Here is a 17618-nt window from a genome sequence, read left to right on the forward strand (position 1 = left end):
GCTAGGATTCCTTCCACACTCCCACAGCACATCCCCTGGCAGACTTCTGTTAAACAGGAGAGGTAGTTTAAAGCTTTGATTAGTATAGATTTCTGGAAGTTTAGCACACAGAGCAATTGCAGCCAGCCTTGCTGGGATAGCTGGAGGGAGGAAGGGTGGGAATCTGATGCATTGAAACAACGAAACCTCATTTTGAGAGATGGCTCTGTTCTTTCCTGTCTGAAATATCATATCCACTTTGTGTTTTACGAACAAAGTGTTTATTTGTTGAACTATTCAGGCAGAGGATTGATGAGCAGGTCCTAGGCTTGCCAGCTGACTTGGAGAGCTGAAATCTTCCTGGTTGTAAAGCTTAAAAAAGATTGTTGTTTATGGTATACATTCCATAGTTTTCCATCTACTTAAATTGAAGCTGACAGAAATCCAAAGTCAATGCCTTCCTTATGAAGTGATTCTTTGTGATGTAATTACAGAATGAAATCTCCTGGCTGAAATAGGATTTTCTCCCCTAGAGGTGACATTAAAAAGAAATAGAGATTACCAGTAAACAGTCTGAGAACCTAGATGAGTAGCTGTGAAAGGAAGTCAAGTCATTTCTTAAATTCACTTGAACGCAGTCAGAAAATAACATCATTCCATTGAAACAAGTGATTCAAACTAGACTGCAGGAGCTGAGCAAGTCAACCAAGGCATTGCTGAAGCCCCAGGAAAAGCCAGGTGGTTGTCTCATAATAGAAGACATCTTCGGTGCATTTGCCCAGCACCCAACACTGTTCTTCCAACAACTCCTCTGCTGACCAACAAGCATGGTCCCTGTGGCAAAGATAATTCCATTTGCTTTACTCCTGAGATCATGGGCAGACTGACTTCCCCAGCCTCCCTTACATTTAGATAGGTCCAGTGCCTGAGCCCTGGTGATGGAAAATGGGTAGATGTTTAGAATGCCTCTTCCAGGGTTGGCCCGAAACTCCTTCCACGAGCTCCTCCACTTGCTCTCTCTCTTTACTCATTAGCTTCCCCGCTGCAGACGATTCAATGGAGAACTCTGACGTTGTAGGAGAAGCCAAAGTCTCAAAATCCACTGATTTTTTTAAATCACAGCAGCATCACACCATGACCAATACAGTTCCTATGAGTCCTGTCTTGTGGCTCCAGAGCCCAAGTTAACTGGACCACGACTGAGTAGGTCACTCTTGCTGGCCCAGGTTCTCATCCTCCTCAGCTGACCTCCAGAACTGAGGACATGTCAATTTAGGAGCTCAGCGTGCAGCCTCCTTTGGTCATATGCAGACAGAAGTAAATAAAACCAAACTGCTGAAGTGAGTAACCGGAGTACTCAGGAGAGAGACCATGAGACCACAGAGATGTAAGATGTGATGGAACAGCTTGGCTTCCTGAAAGTCTGCTATTTCCTGGTTCTCTCTTCTCATTAATTAAAACTTTTCTTTTCAGTCTTTCTTTCAGTTGTCTTCTGATGGAAGCTGGGAGTTGGGAGAGTTCCTACAGCAGGCCTCATATCAAAGCCATTTACTACTCCTCCTCCAGAGACTTCTCATTGAACTCATTCTAGTGAAGACTCAGAAGTTCAGATCACACTGTCTCTATTCAGTAATTCACGTACTTCTTCCACAATTGCAACAAGGAGCAAGAATCACTATCCCATCGGGACTGCCTGTTGCTTTATTTCAGTTCACATTGTTTGTTCAGCAGAGTAGGGCCCATTAGCTAATTGAAGACCTCTGGCTTCAGTGGTGGGAAGAGAGAAGGAGAGGAAAGTGCTAAAACATTTTGATTACATTTGGGAAGAAGGCAGGAGGACAGAAGTGGATGGTACCTCCATGCATCTGTAAGGAACAGATCAGAGGCAGGTAGAAAGGGAAAATAAGGCAGAAAAGAAAGAAACAAGAGGCAGAGAAAAGGAGGAAGGCAAACCCTGTGCTCTCTCCATCTAACAGGTCTCTTGCTGGCAGGTCAAGTTCATCACTGATGGAACACCAAAAAGGAACTAAGTGGGGAAAAAAAACCAAGATTGTTCTTAGAAGCCTCAACCAGTTCAATCTTCCTCAAAACAAATTTCAGTTATGAAAAAAAGATGAGGTTCCTTCCATGTTTGGGTCTGGAGTGTTCAGGAAGCATGGAAGAAGGCCTGTTGATAAATCTAGCTATCTGTGAACAGAATGTTTAAACTCTGCATCTGAAATGCTATATATATGGGAGAAGGAGCAGACTTCTGCATCCTGATAGGAAAGGCAAGTGAAAATTTGTAGGATCCTGAAAGGGCCTTTCTGTAGATAATGCAATTTTTCCATCAGTTGGCAAGCCAATCAATCATGATTCTTAAGCGATGACAACAGCCACTCCTATTCTCCTATTCTGAGAAAGATGTTGCCTTTCTCATCTCTGATCTCCCCGTATCTAGTTCCTCCTGTGCTCAGTTTCTCTGTCACAGGGCTCCCAGCATGATATGTTTACTGCATCATTCTGACTATCCATCTTTTGTGTAAAAGAATCTTCAGTGACATCCCCTATTTTGTGATTAAGCAGTATCTCCAAATTAGCCCAGTGCAAATTGTCCTTTACCCGTAGGTTTGAACCTACACTTTCCTTCCTCCCTACTCTACATGCAGCCAAACTGAGCTCCTTCCTCTTCCTCTAACATTTGGCACATTGCTGTCTTAGGCTGCAGTGCCCTTTCCATCCCCGCACTTTAACAAATCACTGACAGTCCTTAAAGGGTATCTTTAAAGGCTAATTTCAACTGTTAGTTCCTTTACTCGTCTTTCCCTTCTCTTAACCCCCGGGACTTTTTTTTAACTGTTAATGAATTTGCTAGGTGCCAAGGACTTCACTCCATTAACTCACTTTCTTAATGGAAAAGAATATGAAAAAGAATATGTATATATATGTGTATAACTGAGTCACTTTGCTGTACAGCAGAAATACAACATTGTAAACTAACTATACTTCAATAAAATTTTTAAAGATGAAAAAAAACCCTATGAGATAGAGACTCTTATCATCTGCTTTTTTATTTTAATTGAGATATAATTGACTTATAATATTACATTAGTTTCAGGTGTATGACATAATGATTCAATATTTGTATATACTGCAAAATAATCACCACAATAAGTCTAGTTAACATTAATCACCATAGTTAAAAAATTTTGTTTCTTGTGATGAGAACTAAGATCTACTCTTGTAGCAACTTTCAAACGTTTAACACAATATTATTAACTACAGTCACCATGCTGTGCATTACATTCTCATGACTGATCTTATAACTGGAAGTTTATACCTTTTGACAACCTTCACCCATTTTGCCTACTTCCCGCCCCATTCACAGCCTCTGGCAACCACCAATCTGTGTATCTATGAGTTCTTTTTCTGGTTTTTGTTTTGTTTTGTTTTAGATTCCACATATAAGTGAGATCATATGGTATTTGTCTTTTGCTGTCTGACTTATTTCACTTAGCATAATGCCATCAAGGTCCATCCATGCTGTCACAAATGGCAATATTTCCTTCTTTTTTATGTCTGAATAATATTCCATTGTGTGTGTGTGTGTGTGTGTGTGTGTGTGTGTGTGTGTGTAACATTTTCTTTATCCATTTGTCCATCATCAATGGACACTTAGGTTGTTTCCATATCTTGGCTATTATAAATAATGCTGCATGGACATGGGGGTGTGGATATCTCTTCGAGTTAGTGTTTTCATTTCCTTCAGATAAATATCCAATCATCTGCTTTATAAAGAAACCAAAAAAGTAATCTTAACAAAGCTACACAAATACTGGAGACAGAGCCAAGATTTTAATCCTAGCATGCTGGCTCCAGAGCCCACTATTATTACCATGTTGCCTCTTCTACAATTCCTGCTCTGTTCATTGTTATTTGCAATTTGCTTATCATCCCACTAGAGTATAAAGCTCACTGAAGGCAGATATATCTTATTTTTCTTTGTATTCCAAGCAGTGATTAGAATATTACAGTGCATATATGGATTTTTCCTTAATTGAACTGCATAGAGAAGTATAGTACTGTTTGGAAAACTACATATAGAAGTATATAAGATTTTATACTATGATTGACTATTCCTTTGGGATGCTTCTGGTATTGGCAGACGATCAATTCATAAGCAGCAGATCCAATAAAATAACCCAAATTCTGTGGTTAAAAATAAGCTTATTTTTATTACACATAATCTCTGTGACATGAATCCTTTTTCTTACTAGGAAATACAAAACTGGACAGAAGACTTCATTGAACCTAAAGGTAAAGGAATCTCTAGAAAAAAAAAAAAAAAGTGACCACATTCCACAACCCGTCAAAACAAAATATTTTCAAGATGACCCTCCATAGCCTCCTTAATTTTTACTTTCCTATCTTATGCTGCTTTCATGGCATTGCCAATGAATATTGCTTTAGTACTATAAATCTATAAAATTTAATTTCTCCAATGAATAGTAGAAATTTAAAGGATTCACTCTAATCTCTTAGACCATCATACAAATGACCAGATATCGTTTTGATCCAAATGGTTCCTGCATGCTTTTTATCATAAAACTGAAATGTGTCCCTTTCCCTTCCCTGACTTCTTTTCATGCTTTCCATGTGATGCTATTTTATTTGTTTGTTTTTATATGTCTCATAAGCATGTCTCAGCAACGATAATAGTACAAGAAGCTTATAGTCCTTTAAGTAAAGGTTATGGTGGATGCTATCCACTTCATTTGTAGCTTTTAAAAAGAATTGCTAAGCAGTTACTTAATCCTATTACATTTAGTAAATGTTTCCAAATTCTGATAAAATAACACATAAAATAAAAATTTTAAATATAGTGGTGGTGCTACACAAGCATGAACATGGATAGCTGCTGTGTTCACCCAGAAATGACTGATTACTCAAGTCTTGTTACATCAGAATTATAGCATATTTCCTCCAGAAGGAAGAAACATGGCATGTAAATGCGCCAGGGACAAGTTTGCTCTGCCTTTTTCCAGAGCACTGGACCAGACCATTCTAAACTTGGAATACTGCACTGCCACCTGGGGGATAAAATTTTTACAGTCATTTGCTGTCGAGCTGAGAGGAAGAGGTAAGATCCCATAACCACCTAAAAAAAATTGGAAGTAATGAGACTGTTTCTAAGATAAGTGTGGAGTCCTGTTTCTACACTTCGGGTTTTTTCCCCAAAGCAAAAATACATACACATCTAAATACATTTCTTTCCTTCAAAATAGGGTTCTGTCATTATGTTGTATCACTTTCTTTTTTGGTTACATTTTATTGCCTTTAAGTCATAATTTGAACCCAAAGGGGTTTGGGGGCTCATCAAGCATAAGCCGCTCCTTGCAGAGATGATGAAATGAGGGTCCAGTATTGCTGCAATTTGCCCTGTCATATAACTTATTAGTGGTAGATCCAAAAGACACAAATCTCCTATCTCCCAGTTGAATGTCCTCATTTCTGCAAGATCTTATTCCCAGGAATACCAGACCATAGATGCTTCCCAACTTGTAAAGAATCACTTAGCCAGGCACCCAGGAGTAAAACACATGTACAAGTGAGTCAACAAAAGTGTTGATTTTAAGGCTCTATTACCTACATTCCTTTGGTGGAAGGCAAATAAGATATTAAAGTGGAACAGTGAGTGGCACTGATTGATTTATGTGCTTATTTTATAGACTAGTGCACTTATCCTTTATTAGTCTTTGATATTTATTTTCCATAAGGTTCAGAGCTGTTGCTGCATTTTAAAAAGAAAAACAAAAAAGCTTTGGTCTCTGCATAGTTAATATTATAATTAAAAAAAAAAAAAACTAAACCACATTTATTTGACCTCTGCTTAGTAAGACAGTTAATCATTGGGTTATATGGAAAGTACAAATAAATCATAAACTACCAAGAAATATAGCTTCATGTAGTCAAGTATTTTTCTTTTTGTTCTGTTAATTTTTTAACTTATTTGCTATATATAAGCATCAGTAATGCTACTCATTTATTATTCATCAACCTTTATGCTATTCCCATTCAGAAAGGATTGGGTAATTTATTGACATGAGCTAAAATTAAGTCAACCTTACTTGCATTAAAATTCAAAAGTTCTAAACCTTACTCTCCAATGAATGGGATTTCCAAGGGTCTTACCCTTATGTACAGGGAACATCTGAGGCTTCCTGTGAATCCCTTCATGGCTTACTATACCTGTCCAATCCTTTAGGCACAATAGGTAGAAACCTTACTCCTTAGCCAAGCCTTTGGAATAATTGATGAAGGGAAGCAGAGTTTGCCACCCCTAAATATGCCCCTTGGGTATAAGGATTATCTTGGATGGCTATTTTTAAGAAACTGCAGACAAAGGAAAAGCTTTGAAAACCAAGTTAAAGTTGTCGCTTTATAAGAGACATTTGCATTTATAAACAAAATCTCCATTTGTAAGGGTGTCTCCCTCTCTGTACCAGGAAGAGGAGGATGACCAAATCCCTAGAAACTCTTATCAATGGAGAAGGCACACACCTAAATCTGTATAACCACCATACCCTGGTTTACTGTGCTTTTCCTAGTAACCTCCCATAACTGCCTCCCCGCCACTCCCAACATCTTTTGTCTTTAGCTGGAGATGATGGTATTTAAGGTGGTGGTTTTGGCCATTTCGGGGAGTTACTCAGTTTTCCTAGGTATCTCCCATGTATACAGAAGGTATACATGTTATTAAAGTTCTGTTTGTTTTTCTCTCATTAATGTCTTTTATTACAGGGAGGGTCTCAGCCAAGAACCTAGAAGGATAAAGGGAAAATTAATTTTCCTTCTATACATTGATTAGAGATCACTTTTAGGGGAGGATGTCAGCATAATTACCATAGAGAGGCATAGAGTTCATGAGCCCTTGATCTACTGAGGAGACATAAAGAAGAGCATGCTTAGGAAAAATGAACGGACATCAGAGTAAAAGAATAGAATTAATACAATGCAACAGTCTACTTACTTTTTTAAAAATACAACCCACAACACAAATAAATTTTATTGTCAATCACACATATGTACATGCATAAAGTAAGCTATCTGTTCATATGCTGTAACAGAGACCTGTTATATAATGATGCTTTAAGTAAGAAAGAAGTTCACTTCTCTCATGTAAAATTCCGAATCTGAGGCCCAGGCCTGAAATGTTGACCTCTCCTTCTATCTTGGTGTTCCACCTTCCTGATCAGACCACTTTTTTTTCTAAGATGGGTGCTTTACTTCCTATCACCATGCCATACTCAATTAGTAGAAAAAAGGAAAAAGGAAAGAGAAGGACATACCTCTTCTCTCAAGGGGCATGCTACAGTAGTTACACGAATCACTTCAGTTCATACCCCAGCGGCGGGACTTACTCATGTAGCCGCATCCAGATACAAAAGAGACTGGAAAACACAGGCTTTAGTTGGGTAGCCATGTGCCAAAATAATATTATATTATAGGTAAAAAGGTAGGGTAGGGTAAAAGGTAGGGTAATACTAGCTGCTATTTTTAAAAAAAATAAAAAGAGAGAGAGGTCCCTCCAAATGCAAAATAGGTCAAACACAATAAAAGTTTATTTCTCACTTACGTTTGGCAAGTCTTCAGAGACCTAAGCGAATAACGGCTCTGCTATCCTCAATATATGGATTCTACTGTTGCGGGTGTGGGAGGCACCATACTCTCCTTTCCAGTCATGGGATAGTGAGAAGAGAGGACACAAAAGGTATTCGTGTTTCTTAAACAACTTGGCCAAGAAATGACAGACTCCACATGTCACGTGGACTTGCATTCATTAGCAAGTCGTTATATGATCCCATCTAGGTACAAGAAGGGCTGGAAAATGTAGTCCCTGGCTGAGCATCCACTTCCCAAGATTAACTCTCTACTATAAATGGGAGCATGGATTTCAGTGGAAAGGGAGTTTTCTTTGCAACAGAAAAGGAGAATAGCTGGTGAAGAAGTCTACTTCAGTCTTTGCCCTCATTGCCAATTCAGGTCACATTTTCCTTTGCATTCATAGTTATGACACATTCCTGCCCTCCTACTCTCCAAGAGAGACAACTCCAAAGTCCCATCTAGGTCCTGCATCCTGTTCCAGGTAATCTAGCATCTCTGGGTGATGTGCGTATCTATCAAAACTGGGAGTGGCTTCTCATGAATTGACAGTCTATAAGCCAAAATTGAGTTATCTGTCCTGATCCCCCAACCTAACATAAAGTGGTGAATAATATAACACACATGATAAAAAAAAAACTCAGTTCTAAAAAGGGAAGAATAAGAACAGCACCACAATAGCTGGACTTACTATCACAGCACTGGAATAATTTCCTGTGTTGAGCTAGCTACCTAGCAGCTCTTGGTTCCACTCTGTAGGGCATACCTCCTTGGTCACTATCCTGCCAATGTCTGACTTTGCCTTCAGGGAGGTTTTTACATGTCCATTATCTCCATGGCCGCATATCAAGTAGGCATTAGAGAATATTCCCAACTTGGAAGCTTTAGAATGTTGGTAGGTTGATTCGTGCTGGTTGGACGGGTTTAGGGAGACAAAGTTTACTTTTAGGGGTGAACTGTAACAGAATTCTACAAGCCTGGCCCATGATTTCTTTGGTAACACAATGCAGTGAAAAAAATTTAGAAGGTCCATGGACTCTTTATTTCCATCAAATCTGATTGCAAATAAGTAAAGGCAAAATTCTCATCTGTATGTTGGCTTTTTAGCCAAAATTCCGGTCTTTTGTTTACTTGTTTCTGTGCCCTGTCAATCACTCTCTTGCTCAATTTAATAGTGACCACATTAAGGCTAAATAAAACAATTGGCTTCAGTAGGAAGGCAAGGTCCTTAATCAAATGTTCCCCCTGGGCTGGCTCCCACCGTCTGGTAGTCTTAATGGTTTGTCCAGTCTTATCTCCAACCAAGACTGTTTCTTGATTTAGAGACTCATTTTATCACTGCCTCAGTTTGGGCACAAACACCTCTGTTTCCTGTCAGGACTGATTTATAAAGCCCTGTATTTTAAGACTCTCAGTCCATTTAGATTGCAGGCCAAAGAAACAGAAAGCCTACCTTGCTAGAGCTTCATTCTCTCTTATTTTTTTCTCCTTGCTTGTTCTAACTTCAGTTCACCTCTCTGATAGGCCTTGTCACATGGCAAAATTTTAAAAAAAAAAGAATCTGAAAAGAATAAATAGCCAATAGGCAACAAGAATATGTGTCAAAGGCTTGATCGTATTAAAGCCTTTATATCCAAGATCTCTCCACATCAAAGTTGGTTAATGTTCTGCCACAACATACTTATTATCAACAGCTTTCCAGTCCAATATCTGTGTCCTCGCTCCATACCACCTAATAACTAAGCCATGTAATAACTTTCGGTGTTGTTCCTATAGCCCCACTCCTGCGTACCATGGTCTGTATGAATTGGAATATCAGTTCAACTATGGTCAGAAAGAATCTGAAATAATAAAAGTTTAAGCAGGAGAGTTGTTCATTTACCTCTTAATTAGGAGACAGCGAGGAAGTCCAGGGCTGATAGGAAGGTTCCGTAACCATCAGGGGTCCAGCCTCATTTAACTTCCTTGTCTAGTCATTCTCAATATGTGATTTCTATTTAGTGTTTTGGCTACTCCAGAGGTCACCAATATGTCTGTTTTCCAGCTAAGGTAGAAGTCAGAGGAAGGAAGAGGTCCCATTTATTTCCCTCAAAGGCTCAACCCAAAAGCAGGATAATTCACTTCTGTTCTTATCCCTTTAACCAGAATTAGATTGTAGGGAAGGGAAAAAAAAAAATCTTTTCCTCTACCCACCTTGGGTTTAACTACTGGGACCTTGTAAATTAGACTGGCCAAAGACAGATTAACAAGAGAAAAATACAGAAGTTTATTAACATGTGTGTTGTGCATATACTCATGGGAACGCCCATTGAGGCACAACCCAAAGGGCTGGTTAGAATTTAGGCATATATACCATCTTAGGCTAAACAAAGGAAAAGGGGCTTGAGGCTTCTGGGCAGGGGAGGCAAGTTAAGGGTAGGTGACCAGATAAGTATGGTAAACAAGGGTTGTTTATTAAGCTTTGTTATGCAGATTTAAGTGGGTGCCTTCTCAGCAGATGGGTAAGAGTTCTCCTCTTCCTGGTATGAGACAGGGAGACATCTTTTACAAATGGAAATTTCCTTTACAAAGGGGAAAACAGGCACCCTGTTTTTAGAGCTTTTCCTACCTCCCCTGGTTTTCAATGGCCTTTAGCTCAAAATAAACCCATATGCCAAAGAGGCATATTTTGTGGAGGCATATTCTGGTACCCTTCAAAGTTATATGACCACATAGCTAGAGGGTAGCTGAGAAATGTAGTTAAAATGCAGCTGCTTATCATTTGAGAAGAGGACAATAGGCATCTGGGGAAAATCCAGCAGTCTTTTCCATTCATTTGCATGTATAACTGAAAGAAAAATTTAACGTGAAACCTACCCTAACTATTTGTAATACCCTCCGATTTTTTCTATTAGTCTATTCTAATAAAAGTGCTATTCAAACCCACAAAATTAATTTCTCCATTCATTAATGCATCAAAACCACCAGTTTTAAATCTATGAGTCTAGAAGGCAAGTTTAAGCTCTGTATCCATCAGTCTAATTCTGCATCCTTGATTTCCAAACGAGGCTTACATTTGGTGATAATCTCAGGTACAGGATGATTTCAGGAACAAAAAACAAACCTACTCCTAGATACAAGACAAAACACCGAGGACAAAAGAGAAGAAAGGGGAAATTAATCTCTCCCATCAGCCTTTAACTGAATACTGAGTCTTTCATAATCAGAGATAAAAAGCTTAAAGATGCAAGCACCTGCAGGCACTAACACATGACTGTGAATAGTTTCAGCAGGTTTCACACCTTGCAGGGTTAACTACAGTCTACTACTTTGTTATTCAAAATAAATATTCATACCCCTATTAGTATTGACCTCAAATTCTTAGGATCCCTCTGAGCTCACAGTCACATCCTTTTCAGACTGGATTTATCCCCAGCACATGACTAGGACAGGAAAAAGCAGCTGTCTTTTTCTTAGCACAGGTCTGAGGGTGTACTTCATATGGCTTCGCAGTAGAAAAAATATAAATGTACATATTTTAAAAAGTCATTATTTTCCTCTTTTTAAAGGTTTTTTTTAAATTTCCGTTTTGGAATTACATGAAATCTGGAGGAAAATAAACACTGATTCTCAGTAGATAAAAATTTCAACAGTGAACAAGGTTTTACAAATGTTCAAACAAAAATGAATCTGAGACAAACCTTTACTTTAAAAATATGGCTTGTGGAAATACACTGACTCTTCAGAGAAGGTGCTGGTGCTGAACTTTGATGCTTCTGGGTTTTTCATTAATTATTGTTATTTAAATAAAATTGCTTGTAAAATAGCATATGCCATTAAGAGTTTTCGTTGCAGAAACAACAAACGCAACCTTCCATAAGTATTTCCAAAGCAGATATAAAATAGCGAATCCATTTCAGAGTAATCAGGTGCTATTCTGCCTATCATGACAAGATACCAAGGACTCTCTGCTCCTTCTCCAGCTGCCCCCCCCACCCTGTAATGAGGACTGTATCTAACATATTTACCACTTTTCACTTTTATTCTATCAATCACACTCCATATTTGCTTATCACTGGTCTGATAGCGCCAGTATTTTGACATAAAACAGTATAAAATCCGAAACAAATTTACCATTGTTACCATTAGAAGATGCTATTTCATAAAGTATGGATACTTCTACTAACATTTACTAGAAGACAAAGGGTAATTCCAAACAGATGGCATTTAAATGATTATGTTTTAGAATTATTATTTCTCTTTTATGTTCACCCTCTCCTTTACCCCTACCTATGCTTCCCATTGGCCACCATAGAGAGGAATCAGGCTGACTTAACTGTGTTATTTGGCTCATATGATCTACATAGAAAACCACATTAGTTCCATCTGTGCAAGCTGGTATGGGATTTGAAGCTATGTTCGCATCAAATCCCATTCCTCTTTATCTTGTACTTGAACACTGAGTGATGCTCAATCAGCCTAAACATGTGATCTAGCCCAAACTTTTGTTCATGGCATCTGCTTTATCTGGAATCGGTTTCCTCCTTTTAGTAATCCCACTGCTACCTCACTCCTCTGTGGTTCCTTAAAATCTCACTCTTACCTAGAGTTTGTCCTTAACACAGGCACTGTAGTTGCTTGTATTTATAGCTGCCCTTTCTATTAGATCATGAGTGCCTTAAGAATATTGCCTATACCAAGTTCATCCTGTTTACACCAGCATCTAGAACAGCGTCATACATAACAACACGTTAATGAAAGTTTCCTAAATGAATGCATAAACATAAGTTTAAGAAAGTCCTCATAACAGCCAGAAAACATGGTGCCGTGGGAGTGGAAGGAGGGAGAAGGTTGGGAGTATGAAAGGGGAGACTTTAACAAACAGTGTTGTAGGAAAGTCACCATTAAACATTCACATCTTGTATTTCTGACTCATTGGCATTTTCCAAACTTAAAGTTGACTCCGTTTCAATTACAACCATATTTATAAAATATAGAAGTGCTGAATTGGGTAAACATTTTCATTCTTTCAATTTGCAAGGACTGTGATTTTGCTCAAGCCAAGTAACAGGCATCCTTAAGTATCAGGTTCTGATGCTAAAGCAAGTTTTATTTTCTGACTTTTACAGGCTGGGAGCTAGAGCACCTGTGATAGCTCACAGTGGAGACTTCCTGATGACTGGCATCTATCTTCCAAGCCATCAAAAAACCTTTCAGAAGAGTCAAGAATTGGTCATGATAAAGCAGGAAAAGCTCCTGATTGTTTAAGGAATGGATAGTTCAGCAATATAAGACCAATAATGACCACAGATCTAAGTATGAGAGGCCTATGCCCAAGTCCTGCACTTTGGAGAGCCTGAAATGATCCTGTTCTGGCCATGCCCATTTTCAAAGTGTAAGCAATATAGATTCAAGGAGACCTACCCAGCCAGAGTCTCTAGCCTTGCTTTTCTAGATCGTGCTCTGGGTAAATAGGAAACCAAATTCTATGCCTATGTGACCTTAGCCTGATCCACATTTTTCTTGTGTCTCTTCCTTGAGTTGACCATCCTAAGAGCAGACTGAACCACTGGTATTCACATTCTTAGGCTGGAGGGGCAACTAAGGGAGAGCTGTGTATGGGGGCAGGGATGGAGCTTGGATGCATGGATGTCACGTCTACATGCAAGTGGGGGAATCCCCTATATTATGGGAGGGATGCAATTGTGGATGGAGAAGGGGAGCAGGCAGCAGGCTACAGGCCAGGGGCCCTGGGGCTAGGACATGGCTTTCTTTGTACCACCACATTCTAGCACAGATATATGAAGAGCACAAGAATTCTAAATTCAAACTTGGCTTTTCACATCATTATAAAGGCTTATCAAGATTGGAGGATAGAACATATTTTATTTAATGACTTAATTTATGATATTTAAATATGTACACATATGATATGTAGGCCTCTATTTTACACTTCTCCTGAGCTCTGGAGGGATTAGAAATGAAATTTTATGGAAAACTGAATTTTCTTGAAAAACCTTACCAAACAAAATTCCTACATTGGATAAAATTCAACAAATACTTACAAATACAGAGATGCTTTCATAAGAAGGTAAGGAATATTTCCAAAGCCATAGAAAAACAGAGATAGAAAATATAAAAGAAAGATGAAAAGACATGAGAGACATAATAAGAAATGTCTTGCAGTTCAAAGAGGAGAAATAAAAGGAAAAGCAAAATTTTCAAAGAAATAATGTCTGAAAACTTTTAGAATTTACAGAGATGCAGTTCTTCAGGTTCAGGGAGCTTAACAAATCCAAAGCTAGATACATAAAAATGAATCAAAACCTAAACTTATAACAGTAAAAATTCATAAAAGGGGGGATTTCAAAGCAATTATGGGAAAAAGATGTAATACGCACATAGGAATAAAAATGGCACTGACACGAGACTTCCAATAGCAACAAAAGAAGCCAAAAGACAGTAGAACAATACCCTCAAACTTCTGAAAAAGTAACTGTCAATCCAGAATCAAGTACACAGATAAACTATCATTCAAGACCCAAGGCTAAATAAAGACATTTCCAGATAAAGGTAGGTAGTTTATTACAAATAGAATCTCCCTAAAATAACTTGTTTTGAGGAAGTAAGGAATTATATCCAGAAATATTTTAGAATCTAACATTTCATTTTAGAAAAAATAAAATGATAAACATGGATAAATTTAAACAAACCTTGACAGTAAAAATTAATAATCATCATTATAATAATTTCAAATTTGGGTAGTGTTATGGGTTGAATTGTATCCCCCCCCCCACCCCCTGGCATTCATATACTGAAGTCCTTAACCCCTAGTAGCTCAGAACGTGACCATATTTTGAGGTAGGGTCTTTACAGAGCTAATCAAGTTAAAATGAGGTCATTGGGGTGGGCCCTGATCTAATAGGACTAGAGTCTTTATGAAAGGGAGATTTGGACACAGAGACCTGCATAGAGGGAAGATGACACAAAGAAACATAGGGAGAAGATGGCCATCTACAAACCAAGGAGAGTAGCCTGAAACAGACTCTTCTTTCCCAGCCCTCAGAAAGAACCAACCCTACTGACACCTTGATTCTGGATACCTAGACTCCAAAACCATGAGACAACAAATTTCTGTTATTTAAGACAGCCAGGCTATGGTAAAAAATAACAGAATTACAATTTTGTAATGAATGACTTTAAGACTGGTGGGGAATGGTTGTAAAACTTTCTAAGGTTCAAGAATATTATAGAGATATTAACATCAGATTTTAAGCATGCATGTGAAAACTATGATGAACAAATAATAGGAAAAGGAAGTATACTTCCAAAATTAGTTGAAGGGAGAAAACAGAATTTAAAACTAAAACCTCAATTTAAAAAAAAAGAAGGCAATAAATAATGGGGAAATACCTAAAGGAAGGGAAAATGGATAGGAAGTACAAGTGAGATGGTAGAAGTAATTGCAAATATTAATATAGCATTTATAAAAAATAATGAACTAAATTCAACTGTTGAGCAGAAAAGATAGATGGGATTTAAAAAACTAAAATCTAGCAATAACATTTACAAAATATACATCTGAAATATGAGGGCATACTCATATATAACCAGGTGTCTACAAGAATGTCTGAAAAGCAGTTTGGAAAAAGAATTATAAGAAAATTAAGGGTAAAATATTTTTAGGTATGTCTTTAAAATGCCATGGCATATTTTGATAAATTATTTTTTAAAATAGCTTAAGTAATAGCATTTCCCATCCCACTAAAAGGTGGCATATATTATTTATATAATAACAGGTAATTAGGGAGAAAATTTTAGTTCTTCTTTTCCTTTTGTTTTAATATCTAAAACACATACTGGGTTTTAAATAAAACACTGAGGCTCCAAAAAGATAAGACACTGCTTTCTTAGTAGTATATTTTATGAATTAAATATAAATGAATATTATACTATTATTACAATAAGAGATAACTTTTCAACCAACTTTGATATTAAGTTATTAATAAAGTGTTTATGTCTAGAGACTGCAAAATGAAATAATATTTCAGCTAGGAACATCTAAAATACATATTTTCACTATTTTATAAATCGTGTTCTAGATCAGCTGAAAATTAATACAGAAATTATCTCTAACTTTGACAGATAGTAAAATTACTATTTGTAGGTCATCAAGCTGGCAGAGAATTAGTGACTCCAAATGTGTAAAAAGATAAAATTTGAAAGATAGAAAATTTTTGATTTCCTAGGAAGCAATCATTATTGATCAACTTTTTTCAGTTACACATATCTGCTTCCCAAATTTAATTAAAAACAAAAAAGCTTTTCTATATTTTCATGTATGATGTACATAATGTAAGTAGTGCTAAACATATTAAGAGTGCTAAAATAAAAGAAGAAATTCTAGGGCTTCCCTGGTGGCACAGTGGTTAAGAATCTGCCTGCCAATGTAGGGAACATGGGTTCAAGCCCTGGTCCGGGAAGATCCCACATGCCGTGGAGCAACTAAGCCTGTGCACCACAGCTACTGAGCCTGCGAGCCACAACTATTGAAGCCTGCGCACCTACAGCCTGTGCTCCGCAACAAGAGAAACCACCGCGATGAGAAGCCTGTGCACCACAACGAAGAGTAGTCCCCGCTCGCCGCAACTAGAGAAAGCCTGCACTCAGCAATGAAGACCCAATGTATCCAAAAATAAATACATAAATAAATATTTAAAAAAGAAGAAGAAGAAGAAGAAATTCTAGGAGTATCTGACTGCCTCACGTGTAAAGTCATGGTTTTAGCACTAAGGCTATTTTGAATAAATTAGGGTAATCTCTGGTTGTATATGGAAGAGGAGGGAGGGAGGCTGAACTGTGCATTGTAGGATGTCAGCAGCATCCCTGGCCTTTACTCATTAGCCTCCCTGGTTCCTCTCACCCCCTCCTCAAAGTCGTGATAATCAAGACTGTCTACAGACAGTGCAAAATGTCTCCTGTGGGGCAAAATTATCCTTGGTTGAGAATCACTGATTTAATTTGAGTATTTCTAGCTCATTTTCTTTTTTTCTTTTTTTTTCTTAGTGTTACTTCAGTAGTCCCAATTTTATTTAATTTTAGTTTATACTATAAATATGCTCAATATGTAGCCCAGGAATCTTCATCTAAAGAAATGATTGACACTTGAATGGAAGCAGTTTGTATATATATATAAAGCACATCTTTTACAGGGTATTTTTAAAGTAGACTGAAACATTTTTAGTTGTCTAATATGACTACTAAGGAGGCTCATTAGCATTCTTTTTGTCTGGCTTGATGTATTAGGGATCTCAGTTGCAAATAGAATCTCAGTGCAAATTTAATTTAAAGAAAGAGGAGTTTGAGGACATCTTGTGTAACCCGAGGGCAGGACAGCAGCTGGGCTATCTTCTATAAGCTAGTGTGTCGTGAGGTCCAGAAATATTCTCACTCCTTTTATTTCTCTTTATATGTCTGCTTTATGCTTTTATTTTAAACTTTTTACTATGAGAATTTTCAATTATACACAAAATTAGAGGAAAGTATGTAGTTAACACCAATTCACCTATAACTTAGCTTCATCAATTACAACATTCTGTAATTCTCATTTCGTCTTTTTTTTTTAACTTTTTAATAAAAATATTTTATTTAGGACTCTAATAAGACAATATGTACATTCGCATCTTGTCTTCTGAAGATTTAATGGGGAGAGGTTCACCTGAGAAACATTTCCCCCAGGAAATCATTTCGTCTCTTACTTTCTTCTTTCACTCTACACTATTACAGCATATGAAGGCAAATTCTGGACTAATTATAACATTTCTTTAGTAAATATTTCTGTACATACCCCTAAAAGATATGTTCTGTTTTGTAATATAACCATAAAACCATTGTCACATGTAAATTCAAAGTAAAATTAATTTGTTAGAATTATCAAATATCCCATCAGTGTTTAACTGTCCTTGATTGTCTCATAAATGTCTTTTAATAGTTGATTTGTTTAGAATACAAACAAGTTC

This window comes from Balaenoptera acutorostrata, chromosome 11 (genome assembly GCF_949987535.1).
Source record: "Balaenoptera acutorostrata chromosome 11, mBalAcu1.1, whole genome shotgun sequence".
NCBI classification, from domain to species: domain Eukaryota; kingdom Metazoa; phylum Chordata; class Mammalia; order Artiodactyla; family Balaenopteridae; genus Balaenoptera; species Balaenoptera acutorostrata.